The sequence below is a fragment of the Pelodiscus sinensis genome, chromosome 10, assembly GCF_052426305.1.
Source record: "Pelodiscus sinensis isolate ZL-2025 chromosome 10, ASM5242630v1, whole genome shotgun sequence".
Lineage (NCBI taxonomy): Eukaryota > Metazoa > Chordata > Testudines > Trionychidae > Pelodiscus > Pelodiscus sinensis.
Genome location: NC_143061.1, coordinates 9,392,366 through 9,411,130, shown reverse-complemented (window position 1 = coordinate 9,411,130; position 18,765 = coordinate 9,392,366). Strand labels below are relative to the sequence as shown.

The 18,765-nt window shown below is 40.9% G+C and overlaps 1 long non-coding RNA gene across 1 annotated transcript in view; it reads left to right on the top strand.

Moving 5' to 3' along the window:
- Positions 1–18,559, top strand: part of LOC112543930 (uncharacterized) — a 51,262-nt gene extending 32,703 nt beyond the window's left edge. The window contains exons 2-3 of the long non-coding RNA XR_016350390.1: positions 16,933–17,052; positions 18,232–18,559. This is a non-coding gene — a long non-coding RNA (uncharacterized LOC112543930). The remainder of the gene's footprint in view (positions 1–16,932; positions 17,053–18,231) is intronic.
- The last annotated feature ends 206 nt before the right edge of the window (positions 18,560–18,765 follow it).

The window sequence follows — 18,765 nt, the reverse complement described above, 5'->3', positions numbered from 1 at the left end:
CATTAGCATAAACATGGCTGCCGCTTTTTTTCTAAATGGAGCTTTTTTGAAAAAAAGGCAGTCTAGAAGCAGATCTTTCGAAAATTAACCCTTTTTCGAAAGATCCTGTAAACTTCATTTTTTGAGGAATACATGATATTTTGAAAGGGTTTATTTTTTGAAAGATCCGCATCTAGACTGCTGGAGGGGGGGTTTGAAAAAGCTCCGTTTTGAGAAAAGCGGTGGCCATGTTTATTCTAATAAAGTGTGGGATATTTAAATCCCTGCTTCATTAGCAATTTCAACGTGCCTAACCTACATCTCTGTCGACAGAGAGGTGTAGTCTAGACACAGCCTGTGTCTACGCTGAACTTGTCTCATCACTTGCTTGTCATCAGTGCTATAGTTTTAGTATAACAATAAGCTCACTACTGTACAAGTGCCCTCATTCGTCACCTTCACTGGGCCTCTGAGCCATGCACAGCTCCTGGAATAGCTACATCCTCATTATTTATAAATACCGTACAGAGTGCAGCTGCTTTGTGGAGGTCTTTGAGGAACTATATACCCAAAAGCTTGTAAAACTGAGACTGGTTTTTAAGTGTAAATTGTCTTCAGACACCAGTAACAAAGACCTGGCTGAATGGTAGGGATTCTCTTGGGAACATAATGGCTAGAAATAACTAGTCAGATTAGCTACTTGGGGCACTGCAATGTGAATGATCATTCCCTCTGCTTTGGACAGTTCATGATGCATTGAGGACAGAAATTCCCCTCATTAGACTATAGGATTTTCTTGATGTATGGTGCTATCAAAATATATATTTGCAGGTTCGCAAATGCCAAATACTAAGAACCAAAGACATGCTGTCGAGTTACTTGTGGGATGCTTGTGCTTCACAGTGAAAATGCCACACTCCTGAATAGTTGTGCTTCCTCTCCTATTTAGCTGATGTGAAGGCCTACTACCGATTTCTATGGACCAGATGTGCAGAGACATTCTAAGCCTTTTAATTCTCTGAATCCTCCTGGGTTATGTATAGGGCATGAATAGCCATGAATGGCCCTATCAAAGCCTGTAAGCACAGCAATCCTTCTGCTTCATCCTCCATTGCACGTTTTCAGTGTTCAGCTGGTGTAAGTCCACTGCATTCGCCAGTGACTGCCAATTCAGATATTTCTTGGGGGAGAGAAATTCTGTTCTCTGTCTCCACACCCTCTCGGCAGGGACTCAATTGTTCTGCTTGTGCCCCTGTCTCTGATCCTTACAGTGCATGAACCAGTGGTGCCATGTATTTGAAAAAATCGTGAACTTTTTATCAAAACATTTCACTTAGAAAAATGACACTCCCCCTTTTTTTCCTGTTGCCATCTCCTTGCCTCATTCTACCTTTAAAAAGGTGGAGGGGGGGAGGATGAAAATAGGAAAAATCATTAACTAAAAGAATACTTTTGTTTAGAATTTTAATTCTTTTAAAAATTACTATTTTCAATAAATGTGAAGGCCATTTTGAAAAACAGCTCTATTTGTGGTGCTGTGGCCTATACACCTCACCACTAACCACAGTCTTGTTGAACTATTCAACAGGCTTCTGATTACATATCCTTGCTGGATTTAATACTATCTCTGTAGCAGGTGCAAAATCTGCAGAAGACTTGAACAATTAGCACAGACATGATTCTTAGGGGAAAATGGCAAGTGACTATATAATTTACTCAGTAGTGTAGTTGTGCTTATAATTACTGCTAAAGCAAACTACACACAGCAAGTTGCAAGACAGCACAGTGTAAAATGGGTGTATAAACTGAGCATAAATACATCAGTGGAAATACTTTGTAGGATGACAAATGAAGTGCAAAATGCCATTGTTTATTTATCATTTGTCCCATGCTGAAGCATTCAGTTTCTTTGTTTTGAAATGCAGCCTAATGTTTTCAGAAGGATCTGTCATCTTGTTGATAATTCAGCTGTGCCAACATTGGGAAGCTGAGCAAGTAACCAGGATTGCAATTTCCAGATTCTTTTAAATACTTGGCGTTGTTTCTTTACACTGGTATTGAAACACAGGCCCATGTTGGACTGTCCCTGGAATGAACAGGGTTGAGGGAGCAAGCTTGCCACCTTCCCATATCTATTCTATAACCTGCCCAAGTACAGATCATAACATTTTTCCCCACAAGCCTCTACTTTTTTCCCCTTCCACTTCCCAAAGAAATTGCTCCTGAAGAGACAAGACAATCATGCCCCTGCCTCCTGCTACAATTTAAATGTGAACAAATTGGAGACATTCCAAAAAGAACAACAAAAATTATTAAAGGTTTAGAAAACATGACATATGAGGGAAGATTGAAAAATTGTGTGATACATGTTTCCAGGCACATGAAGGGTTGTTACAAGGAGGGAGAAAAATTGTTCTCCTTGACCTCTGAGGATAGGACAGGAATGGGGTTAAATTGTAGCATGAGGGGTTTAGGTTGGACATTAGAAAAAACTTCCTAACTGTCAGGGTGGTTAAAAACTGGAATAAATTCCCTTGGGAGGTTGTGGAATCTCCATAACTGGAGATATTCAAGAGCATGTTAGACAGACATCTATCAGGGATGATACAAATCATGGTTGCTCCTGCCATGAGTGCATGGGCTGGCAGTAGATGACCGAGGTCTCTTCCAGTCCTATGATTCTATACAAAGCTACCAAAACAGCTATTTAAAAAACTAACATAGTAACTCCATGGTACAGCTTTAAAAGAATCTTAACCAAACTGCAGAACTAAAAGAGAAGTTTAGTTAAGATGAGCAATAAGCTTCAATTTTTTTTAATTCACCAGGCTGTTGAGAAGCTCAACACAATAAATTAGGAAATACTTTTCACACCCCACCCTCCTCATCTTGTGAAATCTTCTCACTTCCTGGCTTGCTAGTGTGCCATCTTTCTATGGCATCTTTGACACTGGACAGTGTCGCTAATGGTAACAGTGAAGTAACGATATGGATGTAAAATTTCAAGCTGTGTCAAAAGCAAAAAGATAAACAAGTAGCAATAGAAGCTAAAAATAACTTGAGGCCTGATTATTTCCCTCCTAAAAATACTCATGTCAGGGCAGAAAACCCACGAGGTTTCTCAGTGGTTTCCTTTAAATTCTTCCATTGGGGAGGATGGGGGATTTGTCCACTACAAACCCACAGTCCAGCCTGCTCACAAACTTTGTGGATCATCCATCTGTAAACCCTGTATCTTCTCATATGCTCTGATCACCTGCAGTTCTGATGGCACAACCTGGAACTGAATCTCCGCTGGAGTTATCATAGAATACTAGGACTGGAAGGGACCTCGAGAGGTCATCGAGTCCAGTCCCCTGCCCTCATGGAAGGACCAAATACTGTCTAGACCATCCCTGATAAACATTTATCTAACCTACTCTTAAATATCTCCAGAGATGGGGATTCCACAACCTCCCTGGGCAATTTATTCCAGTGTTTAACCACCCTGACAGTTAGGAACTTTTTCCTAATGTCCAACCTAAACCTCCCTTGCTGCAGTTTAAGCCCATTGCTTCTTGTTCTATCCTCAGAAGTCAAGATGAACAAGTTTTCTCCCTCCTCTTTATGACACCCTTTTAGATACCTGAAAACGGTTATCATGTCCCCCATCAGTCTTCTCTTTTCTAAACTAAACAAACCCAGTTCTTTCAGCCTTCCTTCATAGGTCATGTTCTCTAGACCTTTACTCATTCTTGTTGCTCTTCTCTGGACCCTCTCCAATTTCTCCACATCTTTCTTGAAATGCGGTGCCCAGAACTGAACACAATACTCCAACTGAGGCCTAACCAGCGCAGAGTAGAGCAGAAGAATGACTTCTCATGTCTTGCTCACAACACACCTGTGAATGCATCCCAGAATGCATAAACTTGTGCATTCTGAGTTGTGGAGTCAAGCACTCCCCAGCTGGCATCTGCCACTGAAAACCTCTCATTAAGGAAGCTCACCAGCATAAAAGGGGTTCATCAGGAAAGTTACCCCAACCTCTGCCTGCATTATCTTTCTGTGAGGATTTGTGTTGACTATCAGGGGGAAGGTGCATGTATCCCACTAGCCCTGACAGCCCACACCCTCTTTGTGAGCCCTTCATCATTCACATCTCCCTGAACCCACAAAGAACGCTCCATAGGCTCCTGCAAAAGGAGCCCTGGAGGCTGAGCTGCCTCACACATCCTCCCCTCATGGTCTCCCCTTCTCCCTCCCCCTGTACTCTGATCCAAACAGTATGATTTGGCCTTCATTTATACTGAAACAATTTTTCAAAGCGGATCTAGTAACACAGGCATGGTTGTCTGTCTGTTATAGCTGAATTTTTAAATATGGACTGATGTTTTCAACCTGCCAGCATTCTTATACAGGTTGCACCTCTAACATCCAGGACTCTCTAGTCCAGCAATATCCGCACCACGGATGTTCCAGGATCAGAGAGTCCCGTTCGCTGCCGTGGGTGGGCGGGCCAGAAGCCTAGTGCTATGCGGGGAGCCGGGAACCCCAGTGCACACCATAGGTGAGCTGCTGGTGCATGGTTCAACTAGGCTGTGGAGGGGGTTGGGAGTTAGCACGGGGGAGGGGGGAGGTTCAGAGAGAGCCAGGAAGCCAGGGAGGGGGGATGTTCTGAAAGGTTTTTTTTTCCCCCCACATTTGGTCCAGTGTAGACGGGCCAAATGTCAGAAAAGCCTCTTCTGAAAAAAGAAGTGGAAAAAGTTACACAAATTGCGGTTTGCAATTTGCATATCTTTTTCCAGAAGAACTGTGTAGTCTAGACACAGCCTAAGAGACATCAAAGACCCTGATTCTGATCTCATTTACACCAGTTTTGCATTGATGTAACTTCACTAACATTCATAGATATTCTCCTAATTTACATTGGTATGAAATGAATTGGGTCAAACAGGGGGGGATGAGAGTTTTGCGGGGCGCAGGGCCCAGGGCAGCACTATTTCGCACATGCGCCATGGCCACAGCCAACAGGTAGTAATGCGTGCGCGGGGCCTATTGAAGTGCGGGGCCCAGGGCAGCCGTCCCGCTCGCCCTGCCCTATATCCGCCACTGAGGTCAAATAACTTTTACTTTTAAAAAAATCAATCAAATTATACAAAAGGTGTAATATATTTTCTCTCATGGACATCAGCCATGTTTACTCGCTATTGCAAACCACTTCTATTTAATTTGTCTTTTAACTCTCCCTTGGCATCCTCTGCTATCAACTCCAACTGATGCAGCTGTATCCATATCATGAAAAATTAATTAATCGCTTGCAGAATTAGATCTTGATTGTTTCTGATTTAAGTAGCTCAGCAAAGTAGTCCAAAAGTAAAGACGTGTTAAAATCAATCTGTTTTTTAAAGAACTTGGCATGTGGCTAAAAACCAGAGTGAGGAACTGTTCCGTATACATTACAATAAAAGGTTTTAATTCCAATCTGGATGGCCACAGTTCTGGACTGAAATACTTGCATTCATTTAACCACAGAATCTCCAGATCACTTGTTCAAATCTGGACTCCGTCAGTTCATGATCAAAAGTACTGCCATCTGAACATGAGTGGCTTGTGGTATGTGAAATTAATTTTGATTTGGCCCTCAGGGGACTGGTTTAGGACAAGAAGCAATGGGCTTAAATTGCAGCAAGGGGAGATTTCGGTTAGACATTAGCCAGGGCCGGATTAAGGGGGGGCTAGCCGGGTAGCTGCCCGGGGTGCCAATCTATGGGGGGCACCTATGGCAGCTGTAAGGTGTGTAGCGCGCCAGGGGGCGGGGCCACGCATGCATTGCACACCCACTGCCCAGGGCGCAGGAATGGCTCGAGCCGGCCCTGACATTAGGAAAAACTTCCTATTTGTCAGGGTGGTTAAACACTGGAATAAATTGCCTAGGGAGGTGGTGGAATCTCCATCTCTGGAGATATTTAAGAGCAGGTGAGATAGACATCGGTCAGGGATGATGTAGACCAGTGGTTCTCAATCATGGGCCACATGGCTCCCCAGGGGCCACGCCCTACCTCTAGGGGGCCACACGGAAAAAACGGAACATTAGGTAAATGATGTACCTCTTTTTCCAACTCACAGCGGCTATGAGGAGGGCCACAGAGGTAAACGAGGCTCAGAAAGGGGCCATGAGCAAAAAAAGGCTGAGAAACACGGATCTAGACCAGCAGTTCCTAACCTTTTCCAGATGGGGATCCATTTTGACAATTCAGGAAGACTTGGTGACCCAAGGCAATTCAAAAACGGGGAGGAGAGGGAGCAGAGCCACCTGGGGAGACACTTGGCGTCCCCTTTGAAATGTCTATACTCCATGTTTGTTGACAAAACAGGGAGGGGAAAAGACAAAAGTCCCTCATAGAGCTGGAAGTTTGCCAACAAAAATGACTGTTTTTCCTGTCAAAAGTCACATTGCACTGTGAACACTCACACAGTTTTGTCAACACAAGATTCTTTTCCTTGACACAACTTGCTAGTGTAGACAAAGACTATGTCTTATACTGCCAGGCTACGTCTACACTGTTGGCTTCTTGCGCAAGAATACCTGTTCTTGTGCAAAAACTTGCTGGGTATCTACACTGCGCGTTCTTGTGCAAGTAAATTTACAGTACAGCGTTGTAAAACAGGGCTTCTTCTGGAAGAGTTATTCCTCTCCCCACGAGGGAAAAGCCCTCTTGCGCAAGAGCTGTCGTGCAAAACGCAGTGTAGACAGACAACATGAATTTCTTATGCAAGAAACCCCTATGGCTAAAATGGTCATCGGAGCTTTCTTGCGCAAGAGAGCATCCAACTGCCATAGACGCTCTAGTGCAAAAGCACATGCCAGTGTAGACGCGCTCTTGTGGAAGACTTTTTGCGCAAGAACTCTTCCGCAAAACAGTTCTTGCGCAAGAAGCTGCCAGTGTAGACATAGCCCCATGGTATATGCAAGTCTGTGATGCTGCTGCCTATAATGTGCTTTGCTTGGTTTTTGGTTTATAATGGTTTGTGACTCACCATTGCAGTGCCTCATGCTGGTTACTTTAGGAATTAGTTCAAACTAGCCTCCAGATCACTCTCTTCCATCCAATGTCACACCTGTCGTTGCCTGTTTTCCACTGACTTGTATCAGGACCCGCATCCCTCCCAGACTGTGGTGCCCTTCCCTCGGGTTACTGCCCTGCAGCAATGCCCCTACACTCTGGGGGACCTCCCCCTTGGGGAACACTAACCTCTATACCCACCTTGCCTTGACACACTGCGGTCACCAGTTATCATCTGTCCCCTGCCTTGGGGCACGCTGCAGTCTGAAATGGTCACTCATCATTGACAAGAGGGTATGAAACTGCTACCTTGGCCTGTCCTGGCTGCCTCCCTGCAGCCCTAGTATCCCCACACCCTTGTCACTGGGCCTCAGCCTAGGACTATTCAGGCTGGAGCTCCCTGGTTCACTCTGTCTTTCCCCAGCACTGCTGTCTGTGGTATCTCACTAGTAGGCCACTAGGTCCATCTCCTTCCAGAGGTAGCGTGAGAGTGCTCTCCTCTCTTCCAGGAGCCCTTCTTATAGGGCCTAGCTGAGCTCTGATTTGCTGATTCTAGCCCACCTCTGATTGGCTCCTGGGACAGCCCTCCCACAGGGCTTCTTTTTAATGCTTTTTATCCTAGGGTGGGGTGACTGTCCTGCTACAGGTTACAAAGGACTTCACTGCAGAGTTCACCCACCACAGCACTATTCTCCTCTAAAGTTCACTCCAGAATATTCCACTGATGGATGATACCAACAGCACTACTGCCCTGGTATAGGACATCCATCTTAGAGTGCACTGGTACTTTGAACAACCCTGACAATTTGGTAGCTTGACTGGGACATGATGCTGTGAATTAATCTATCTTGACAATCTGTTGGTGAATATTTAAATAGGTTGGTAGTCAACACTAGAACTGTGGAACTTAATATATATTTACAGCAGGAGAGAGCAGATGAACCTGATAGCCAAACTAAAGTGTAAATTGCATTCTTATGATCTTAATCACAGTACAGGCAGTCCCCGGGTTACATGGATCCGACTTACATCGGATCCCTACTTACAAACGGGGTGAGGCAACCCTGCACTAGCTGCTTCCCCCCAGCAGACCAGGGAGACGCGAAGCTAGCACCCCCCCCCCCCCCAGCAGACCAGGGAGATGCGGAGCGGCTTTTCTCAGCAGACACCTCAGCTTGAGAATAAAGGACTGAGGGAAGTGAGGTGTGGGAGAATAAAACTGAGCTCTGGAGAAATGTTTGGCTAGAGTTTCCCCTACAATATGTACCAGTTCCGACTTACATACAAATTCAACTTAAGAACAAACCTACAGTCCCTATCTTGTACGTAACCTGGGGACTGCCTATATACAACTTCATTTCTCATATGAAATGAAATGATAAAAATGCTTTCCCCTTTTGATAGTGCTTTTCAGGCAAAAACTTTCAACGGGAAAAGAAGAAACACATCTATTTGCTAATCTGCACATTAAATCCTGAATTCATTACACAGGCAAAAAAAAGATCCCTTTACTTAAACAATCATTTTACTTAAGGATTTCATTTCAGACAGCCGGTCGATACTCAGTTATTCACATAAAGATTTCAGGACTGTATCCACTGTTCATAGGTGGTATTAGAGAAATGATTAGGGGTTTGGAGCGAGTCCCATATGAAGAGAGATCAAAAAGACTTGGACTTTTCATCTTAGAAAAGAGGAGACTAAGGCGGTATAAGATAGAGGTCTAAAATCATGACTGTTATAGAAAAAAGGGAATAAGGAAAAGGTATTTACTTATTCCCACAATATAAGAACTAGGGGTCGCCAAATGAAATTAATAGGCAGTAGCTTTAAAACAAATAAAAGGGAGTTTTTCTTCACTCGGTGCACAATCAACCTGTGGAACTCCTTGACAGAGGATGTGGTGAAGGCTAGGACTTTAACAGGGTTCATGGAAGTAAGGTCCATCAATGGCTATTAGCCAGGATGTCCCTAGCCTCTGTTTCTCTGGAGGTGGGTGACGGGAAGGATCATACGAGGATTACCTGTTGTGTTCCCTCCCTCTGGGGCATCTGGTATTGGCCACTGTCAGCAGACAGGACACTGGGCTGGACCCAGTATGGCCGTTCTTATGTTCTTAACTGTGTTATAAATTCAAATACAGGTTGAACCTCTCTAGTCTGGCACTCTTTGGGCTGGCAACATCCATGGTCCAGCATGATTTTAATTAGCTGGATGTCCATTTAATATGGGTGTAGCCAAGTTTCCCATAAAGTTTGTTTACAGCCACCAGTCCTGGCTTTCAGTGTTCTGTGCTGTCATTTAGTTCTAATAAATGTATCCCTAAATGTCTTATAAGTGCCCAGTAAGCAGTTGAAGTCTTGGTAATGCTGCTAGACAATATTGACCTCCCATGGTTTGGCACTGGTCAGGTCCAGAAGGTGCTGAATTACAGAGATTCAATTTGTAGTCCCAAAATCAGGTAGCAGGACACACAATGTTAATCTCTAGATTACTGATTGTTGTAACCCACCTCATGCCAGTAATGTCTAAAAGATTGTAGCATGAGATGGCTATTATATGAACCTTCTAAAATTTCCGATGCACAGATGTCTACATCACAAGTGATAGTTCCCATTATATCTTCTAGTACTTTTATTGATCTCTTTGCAGAGAAGCTAATAGCTGAAAGGAAGTAGAAACTAAACAGCCCATTCACCAATAAAAATGATTCTTATTAAAGTCAATTGAAAATAGTGCATTTTATTCTGATGAAAAAATGTTTTTTCTTCTAAAAGAAAATTTTGTTTCATTTCAAAATTGTTGGTGTCTCATTGGAAAAAACAAAAACTCCATGGAATTTTTTGAAACCTGACCCCAAATTTTTGTTTGTTCTGTTAGTTTCTATTAAAAAATATTTTCAAAATCTGATAGAAGCCCAGTTATCAAATGTGAATATTTATAGGCTAACAGTTCTAAATCTACAAGAGTAAACTGTTCATTCAAGTGAAAAGTTGTGTTTGGGGATTAGAGAGATGCTGTTTTCTTAAAGGCAGAGAGAACATTGTGTTTTGAGTTCTATTTCATTTCCGCAGCAAACTCCAATCTCATACCAACTCTGCTAAAAATAATAAAGAAAATAAAGTTAGAAAAAGAAGGAAAGATTATAAATATCTTTAACTTAGTTTGTGTCTCAGTTGCTGTATGCAATCTAAACTCATATACAAACTAGGTCGCCCAAGAGAAGCTTTCTGGCAATATTCAAAAAAACTAATTCCACTGGCACTACAAATGGAGCTGAAAGAACATCATTAAAAATGTACAAGATAGAGAAGGCATTTTGACTATATCAGTTTCAGGTTTTTTCATATGGCATCTGTCCAAAATCCAACTGAAGGGTAACAGTTCATGAACCATTGCATCATCCATATTGTGACTGGTGCATTCCTTTACCAAACTAAAATTCCCATGTACCTCAGAAAGCACTGAGCTTACTTTAGAAGGTTACTTAGTTCATCATATTGAGAACTCTGTGGCTGTGTCTACATTGGCATGATTTTGCACAAAAGCATCCGCTTTTGCGCAAAAACATGCTGCCTGTCTACACTGGTGGGGAGTTCTTGCGCAAGAACACTGACAGTCTAATGTGTGAAATCAGAGCTTCTTGCGCAAGAACTATGATGCTCCCGCTCAGGAAGAAGCCCTCTTACGCAACTGTTCTTGCGCAAGAGGCCACTGTAGACAGGCAACATGAATTTCTTGCACCAGAAAGCCCAATGACTAAAATGGCCATTGGAGCTTTCTTGCGCAAGAGAGCGTCTACACTGGGACGGATGCTTTTGTGCAAAAGCACATCTCTTGTGCAAAAGCACATGCCAGTGTAGACACTCTCTTGCGCAAATACTTTAGCACAAAAACTCTTGCGTTAAAAGTATTTGCGCAAAATCTTGCCAATGTAGATGTAGCTACGATTCTTAAGAATATAAACACAATGCAAGAAAACAGAAAAGCCTTAAAAAGCATGACACTAACAAGGTGTGCAAATAATCTGTTCTCTCATTGTGTCAGCTGCTAACCCCTTTCAATATCTTTAGGATCCTTTCATTTCAGTTTTTATTTTATTTAATTATTCCTGAGAATGTATCAGTGTTTATTACCACTGTCACAAAAACAGTTGAATATCTGTGCAAAAAACTATTCATAATTTTTCTGGGTAAATGTTGTTGTTTTTGTTTTGTTTTGTTTTGTTTTGTTTTGATGGATGGAGAGATGGGGGGAAAGTATTCAGTAGATTAATGCTTTGAATTCCTTTCATCAATGTGGTTGGCTGCAGAACTAAAACAGAACTTAAAACACAATGCCATGTCTGAGTGTAAGAAAACAATGTATCTCTAATCCTCAAATACAACTTTTCATTTGAATGAACAGTTTACTGGTGTAGATTTAGAACTATTGCCCTATAAATATTTACATTTAATAATTGCAGCACATCATTTGAAGCACATGCACTCAACTTCATCCTTTCTCCTGTTTTTGCTTTTTAAAACTTTTGAATACTTCCATCTGTTCTGCAATGTATTCTGATACAAATTTGTGTTTTCTTCCCATGTTAGTGTCAGATCTTTAAACTGACATGCATCTGATGAAGTGGGTCTTTGCCCATGAAAGCTTATGCTCCAGTAAATCTGTTAGTCTATTCGGTGCAATAGGACTTTTCACTGTTTTTGCAGATCTTTAAACAGTTACCAAATGACAGCTTGAAATATGTACATCGTGGGCATGAGATTTATCAGTTGATTCAGATATACATGCACTTCAGAGCCACTTTTGTCTAGATTATAAACTCTTTGTTGTAGACTCTTTTTATGTGTATGTCCAGTGCCTACTCCCCGCCCCGGTAGCCCTGATCTTAGCTAGGTCCTAGCACTTAAAGAGGAAGCTAAAGGTGTACACATGAAAACCCATATGTATCTGCATGAAGGTGTGGGAGTCAGTTACTACAGATTTATTTGTATAAGTATCTAGATAGGTGTACATGTCTATAGTTGTGCTCCATAGATTTGTATCTGGGCTTCAGGAGTGGGCCTTTAATGGACTCACTGCAGCTGTGATAATGTATGGTGCTAATTCCATACATAAAAATTACAGTAACTTAAGTAAAAAAACAAAAAATATGGAGCTGGGAAGGTGAAATAGGAAGAGGGGAGGGAAAGAATCATGAAAACTTGTGAAATTTCATTTTTTTTTTGTAAATTACCCTTTTTGACTATTTTGCTGCCAGCTCTAGTGTCCTGTAAGAAATAAAACTGGATCTCAGCATAATACACCTCTCAAAACAACACTTATGCCTTGTAGCAAAAATGAGTATGTGAGAGATGGTAATGGAGAGCAAGCAACAGAGGGAGGGGGGATGGAGTGAACGGGGACAGGGCCTTGGAAGGGGTGAGACAGGGATGGTGCCCTAGAAATGGAGCAGAGCGGTGTGCGGGGCAAGGTTGTTCTCTTTGTTGGAATTAGAAAGCTGGCAACCCTACTGCAGACTGATGTATTATCGTAACCCATATATCTCATGTAATGTATCATATTTTCCTAATAAAACAAGTTATTTTTATATATTTGAATGATACAAAGGTAGGATGAAAATCAGAAAAAAAATGAATATTGTTTGTAAAACCTGGGCATGTTTCAGTAAAAATCCATTTAAACTCAAAATGAAGGGGCTTAAATATCTTTTCAGTTGTAAATTGTAAATCTAGGCCCAATTGCGTATCTGTGTTTATGTCAGCACTGAGGCACATGCTTAATCCACCCCTTTTGGGGATGGCAGCCCTGCTGAAGTCAGTGGGACATAAGCTTATCTTTAAATGCTATCCTGAATTAGGTATGTTTTCCTAAACTGGTGCCTTCGTTTTTAAGCTCTACGTGGGAGAGATCTTGTCTGTATTGAGTGTTAAGTGTTTTACAAATAAGTATAAAATCCAAAAGCAAAATATTTGAGAATTATTTATTCAGAAGGTTTTATTATTAAATTCAATTGATTTGTCTTCATTATCCTTAGATACATGTAATAGTGTCACTGTTTAATCCTTCATCTTGTATTTTGTGGCTCTGCTTGCTCAGTTAGCATGAGACAAGATGATCCTCTACATTGTGATTCAAGGGGCTATTTATGCAAGGCAACACAGCTTCTAGAGATATGTGAATACCACAGAAAAGTATTTGCATGATTTTTAACATACATTTGTGTTAACTGTGTCTGGTCCTCTTGTATTCCTGTTCCAATATTTTCAAGCAAAAATATTGATGGGCAGAAAACAGCAAAGTTTTAAACAAGCATTGAAGAATATTTACACTACTTCCACATTCCATAATTCATAAGCGTGAGTATTCTCATCAGGAAAGTGTTTGTAGGAGTTATGTTTATGCAGGTAGGGCACAGAAACATCATGTATCTGAAGTAACCAGTCCAACTTATATTTTGAATAGCTCAAATAAACTGCTTGGCCAAAAGTTACAATTATTCATCAGTGGTCCAACACCAACTTCAATTGAGGCTAATGAGAATCTTCCCACTGCTTTCCAGGGGATGTGACCAGATCCTACAAGGATTTTGGCAAATAAGCTCAAATAACTACCATTTGTGAAAATTCTATGCTGTTTATGCACCATTTCTGAACAGAGAGAAGCTAGGTTAATTGAATACATTATTTATTGTGAATCATTTACTCCTCTCTGCTCATTAGTTCCTGTCTTATGTTTCTTCATACCTTATGCATATCAGTCATCATTAAATTCTCCATTTTATTATAAAGCAAATGTTGCTCAAATGTAATCCAAAAGTATAAAAGTTGCTATACAAAAATAAAACTACTCTTTCTATGTATATTTTGAATGAATAACAGGAGACATTTACAAAGCAGGTAAATGTAAAAGTACTCAGCAGTGACACATGGAAAGGTATTCATTAGTATATTGTTGATTTGAAATTCAGTATGTAGTGTCTAATCCTGCACAGGACTGAGCCCCTCCTAGCCATTGCTCCATGTAAAATCAATTCCAATTATGTCAATGGGACAAATCTTATGGTCCTTATATTGATATAAACAGGAGATCGATTAAGTGAATTTGAAGTCAACTGAAATCTGACTAAGTACTGAATCAAAACTGTGCAAGGATTTCTGGGTTTGTGCCAATGAGCACTTCTGCTGGTGGGGCTTAACATCTCATTGGATCAAGTCCTAATATAGCAATAGCTTCATTAGAAGACATTGCCCTGTTTAAGCTGCCAATACACTAGGACAGAAAGCTACTCCTGATTGAAAAAAAGGATCCCTCATTTGATTATGCCAGTATCAGTTGAACAGGCATGATTTCTGAAAAGGTGATCAGTTAGGATAGGAAAATTAAAATGTCCAGGGAAATCAACAAATATGGGAGAGCTGTCACTTTAGTGTCGCAGTAGGACAGGATGGAGAAAGTGAGACAGCAGAAAAGGGATTAGGATTAGGATTGCTTATGTACTTACATAATGTTTGGCCTAAATTTGATTACAGTACTCAAAATCAGTATTTGCCGTGTACCACAAAAGAAATTAATTTGTGTTAGGATCAAGCTATAGAGTTGCATAACTAATTCAGCAATTGTAAAATGTTTTAATTAGGTAATGTTTATGTTGCACTTTGAAGATATAAAGCATTGCATACATGCTACAGAGTAGCAGTGATGTTTGTTTGTTTTGTATTTCTGCAATGGCAATAATAATAATTTTCACATGTATAGAACCATTCCTATACATTACAGTTCGATTAAGCCTTATAACATGTCTGCATGGGCAATACAGTGTTATAGTCAATTTATCGATGGATACATCAAAGCACACATATCTTAAGCCCCAAAACAATGGCCTTCAATTTTGGGAATCCAATTTAGATTCATAAGGTTTGACTTTAATATGTGCTAAGCACTCGCAATTCCTACTGACTGCGTTTGAAGCTATTGATATCTCAATAGCTATCAGTATCTCTTAAAAACAGCTTTTATGTCTCAGAAGTTTGGCACCCAAAATTAGATACTTTTTAAAAATCTGGGCTAATGACTTTTCCAAGCCACATGGATAATCAAGAATAGGATCAGGAGTATCCTGCTTAATAGATAATTTATAAGAAGCGCCTTAGCTAAAAGTCACCCATTAATTATGGTCATCTGTGCTAAAGGCAAACTATGACTTGGCACTCCTCCCCTATTCAATATAAAAAAACATGAGAAGTCTAGAATGAAATTTTACCCTTATTTCCTTTGTATTTGAAATGAACAATGTAAAATAAATATTTTATTGTTTTTTCTACTTTTTATTGATCCTAACACAATTATACTGTATAAGGTAAACCACCCAGTAGCTGACACTTTAACCATTTTTAGTGGTACACAGTGGTTTTGGTCAGTGCTATAAACAGTTGCATTTCAAGTTGAAACTGTGTTCTTTCCAAAGGAACTTATTTTTGGGAAGCTATAAAAATCTTTATTCCTTGACCCTGAAAGAAGTCTGCTTTTGAGCTTTCATCCTTTTGCAGGGTTTTACCATTACTTTAACAGTAATAGGGTGCGTTTACACTACACTGTTATTTCGAGATAACTAGCATTATTTCAAAATAACAATGCAAGTGTCTACACAGCCATTCTGTTATTTTGAAATAATTTTGAAATAACGGATGGCTTATTCCAAAATCTGTCAACCTCATTCTACAAGGAATACAGATCCAAAATAGCTATTTTGAAATAAGGTGTGTGTAGACGCTGCTATTTTAAAATAGCCCCTCAACAGGGCCATTCTATTCCTCCCCAGTGCCTCGTGGGGCTCTAAATTGAGATGGCATGTCTATATTAGGGAAGCCTGCCTCGGACTTATTTTGAGGCTTCCTTGCAGTATAGACGTGCTATTTCGAAATAAACTACTTCGGAATCACCATTCTGGGATAGCTTATTTCAAAATAATCTTATTTCAAAGTAATCTTCAAGATCCTGGCTCGTAACGCGGCAGAACAGCTGTTGCAGGTTGCTGAACACCCTTCACTAAGTCATGAGCAACTGCTTGACTCAACTGCTTCAACTGCATGACTGGCCAACACTGGGCTACTGAGGCTATGTCTATACTACAATGATCTATCAGAAAAAGATACGCAAATTGTGCTCCACGTTTTGTGTACCTTTTTCCGATAGCTTTTTCGGAAGAGGCTTTTCTGAAATTTGGCCTGTCTACACCAGGCCAAATTTCGGAAAAGCCTCCTCTTTCAGAAGAGCCCTTTTTCCTCATGGAAGGAGGAAGACAGGTCTTCTGAAAGATCGCGTCTGCTCTTCCGCCAAAAATAAAGCAGAAAAGCAGACATGTTCCCTGGACGGGGTGGAGTTTTTCCAGTAATGTAGACATAGCCTGAGAATGACTGAACTGCCAGATTAGGCAGATGACTGAACACCAGGCGGCGCTCTTTTGAAGCTATGCTGCGACACATTTTTAACTATATTTACATACACAGCCATGCCCCACAATCTGAAATAGATACCATATAACTCAACTTTTGACATAGCAGTGCTGCACCATTTTATAAGTACAATATTTGATACTTTTGTTAGAAGAGAGAACATATTAATGTATTTATAAATAGAGAAAAAAATCACTTCCATTTAAAGCTTGGTACCCAAAGTGAACGCCTAATTCACCAATCCTATATGGTCAAGACAGTCCTGCTAAAGTCCAGTATCATCACATTCCCCTCAATTATACTAATTATGCTGATACCAAAAATAAGAACCAGAAAACTAGCCCCTTTTACTGGGTGGTGTTAAAGTTTCAGTATCTCAGAAAATAATTCAACATAAAGGTGGCATACAGTGTCTGTGGAAGGGTATGAAATGTCTGATAATTGTCTGTACACAGGCACCTTCAGAAGAGACTCTGTATGCATGTGAAACTGCAGCTCTGAGAAATCCTTGTGACCCAAAATGTCCTGCTGGGGGAGAACCTATGACCTGCAACTGAACCTAACAGTGAGAGGAGGTAAAAGTAGTTCCTATGCAAATGCCTGGGATATGCATTGCTCAATTACTTACAAAGTGAGACTAGATCTCTTACATCTATCCACACCGATTAAAATGAAAACTGGATTGATAGCAAATTCTCTGGCAAAGACCTTTTGACCATAGTAGCTCTATATCTGTTTTAGGTGAGGCTCTAATTTGGGGGGGTTTAATGGTTCTTTTTTCCTTCATTGCTCCTCTGTGGCTGGCCACTTTTGTCAATTAAGTTCAGATGCTCTGGAGCCTCCTCTTGCACTGCATTGTGCAGCTAGCACAATGGAGTGACTGCAGTGTTTTGTGCCTGTGTTGAGAAGCTGGGGCAGGGTAGCAGCTAAATTTTGCACCCTCTAAAAAGGGAACAAAATCTGACACCCTCCCCTCCCCTCAGCCTGTCTTTCTTTCTTCCTCTTCTACAACTCTTGCCTCTTCTCCAGTCACAGAGGCAGACGTTTTCATCTGCACTCCTCAGCTAACCCTTCGTTTGCCCAGTTACCCCAAGGGATGTGACCCAGGTACCTAGCACTCACCTGATGCCTGATCTTCCTTGTTCCCACTCTCATCCTCTCCCTTACTCTTCTCCTTATCCTCTCATTCTCTTCTGGCTCTTTCTAGTCACAGTACAAGCTTGCTTAAGTTCCTCTGATTGTAAAAAAAACTTTCTCTGACCCCCAGGACCAATGTTCCCTCTCATCTTTTCCATCCCTGTGTGGATTTTTTGCCATCCATGTGCAGAATAATTTTATGTGCACCAAGGCATGTGCAAATGTATACCACCAGTACAAATAAAACCTCATTGTGGGTGCTCTGCTAATCTGCTGAGCGGCATTTGAATCTATCCTGAGTGGCTACACAAGCACACATCTTACAGGGGACACTGCCAGGGACCTCTTGGTGCCAACTGACAGAGGGTGTGTATAGGGTTTTGCAGACATCTTTTTAATAGTTTGTCAAAGGTTAGTTAGCATGTGAGAGAGCCAGAAGCCTACTGCTGGTCCTAATCTTTGCAAAATATATGTACAGATAATATTTAAGGAGTTATGTGTCTAGACTAAAAATTATCATTCTTAAAGTCTTGGAGTTAAGGCATGTCACTAGGAGCTGACATACCTCCTTCCTGAAAGGCACATTTCCAAAGTAATTAACATTTATCTCCTTCCAGTTGCATATTTTATGTCACACAGTTTGCCTGGTTGCGTACATTCAGGCATGAATTGACAGATTGTGAAACCTACAAGTGAGGAAATCTACAGGAAGAAACAAACAGCGGTGTCATGTTCATGAATAAAGACAAGGAAGTGATCTGGTATATCTTAGTGTGCAAAGAAACAGATTGAATCCTTTGCTTAGGAGGCAAACTGACCGTGAATAATGAGTTTCTTCTTAATTAAGTCTAGGCTCTAGAATGTGTTATGATTTTTTTATTTTAGTTTAGCCATTTATTTCCTATACTTCCACTTGCTACACTTAAGTGTCTATGCTTCGTTAAATAAAATTCTCCTTGATTTCACTCTAAACAAATGTATGGACTATGAATTAAGCAGAGTGATTATTTGGGACTAACACTGGTAAGAGGGGGTGCACCGCATCTTTGGAAACAGCAGATCAGTAAATAGTGGGGTTGCATGCTCCAAGGAGATGCCCAGATGGCTCCAGGAATGGAGAGTGTCTATCACTGATTTATAGAATGACAGTG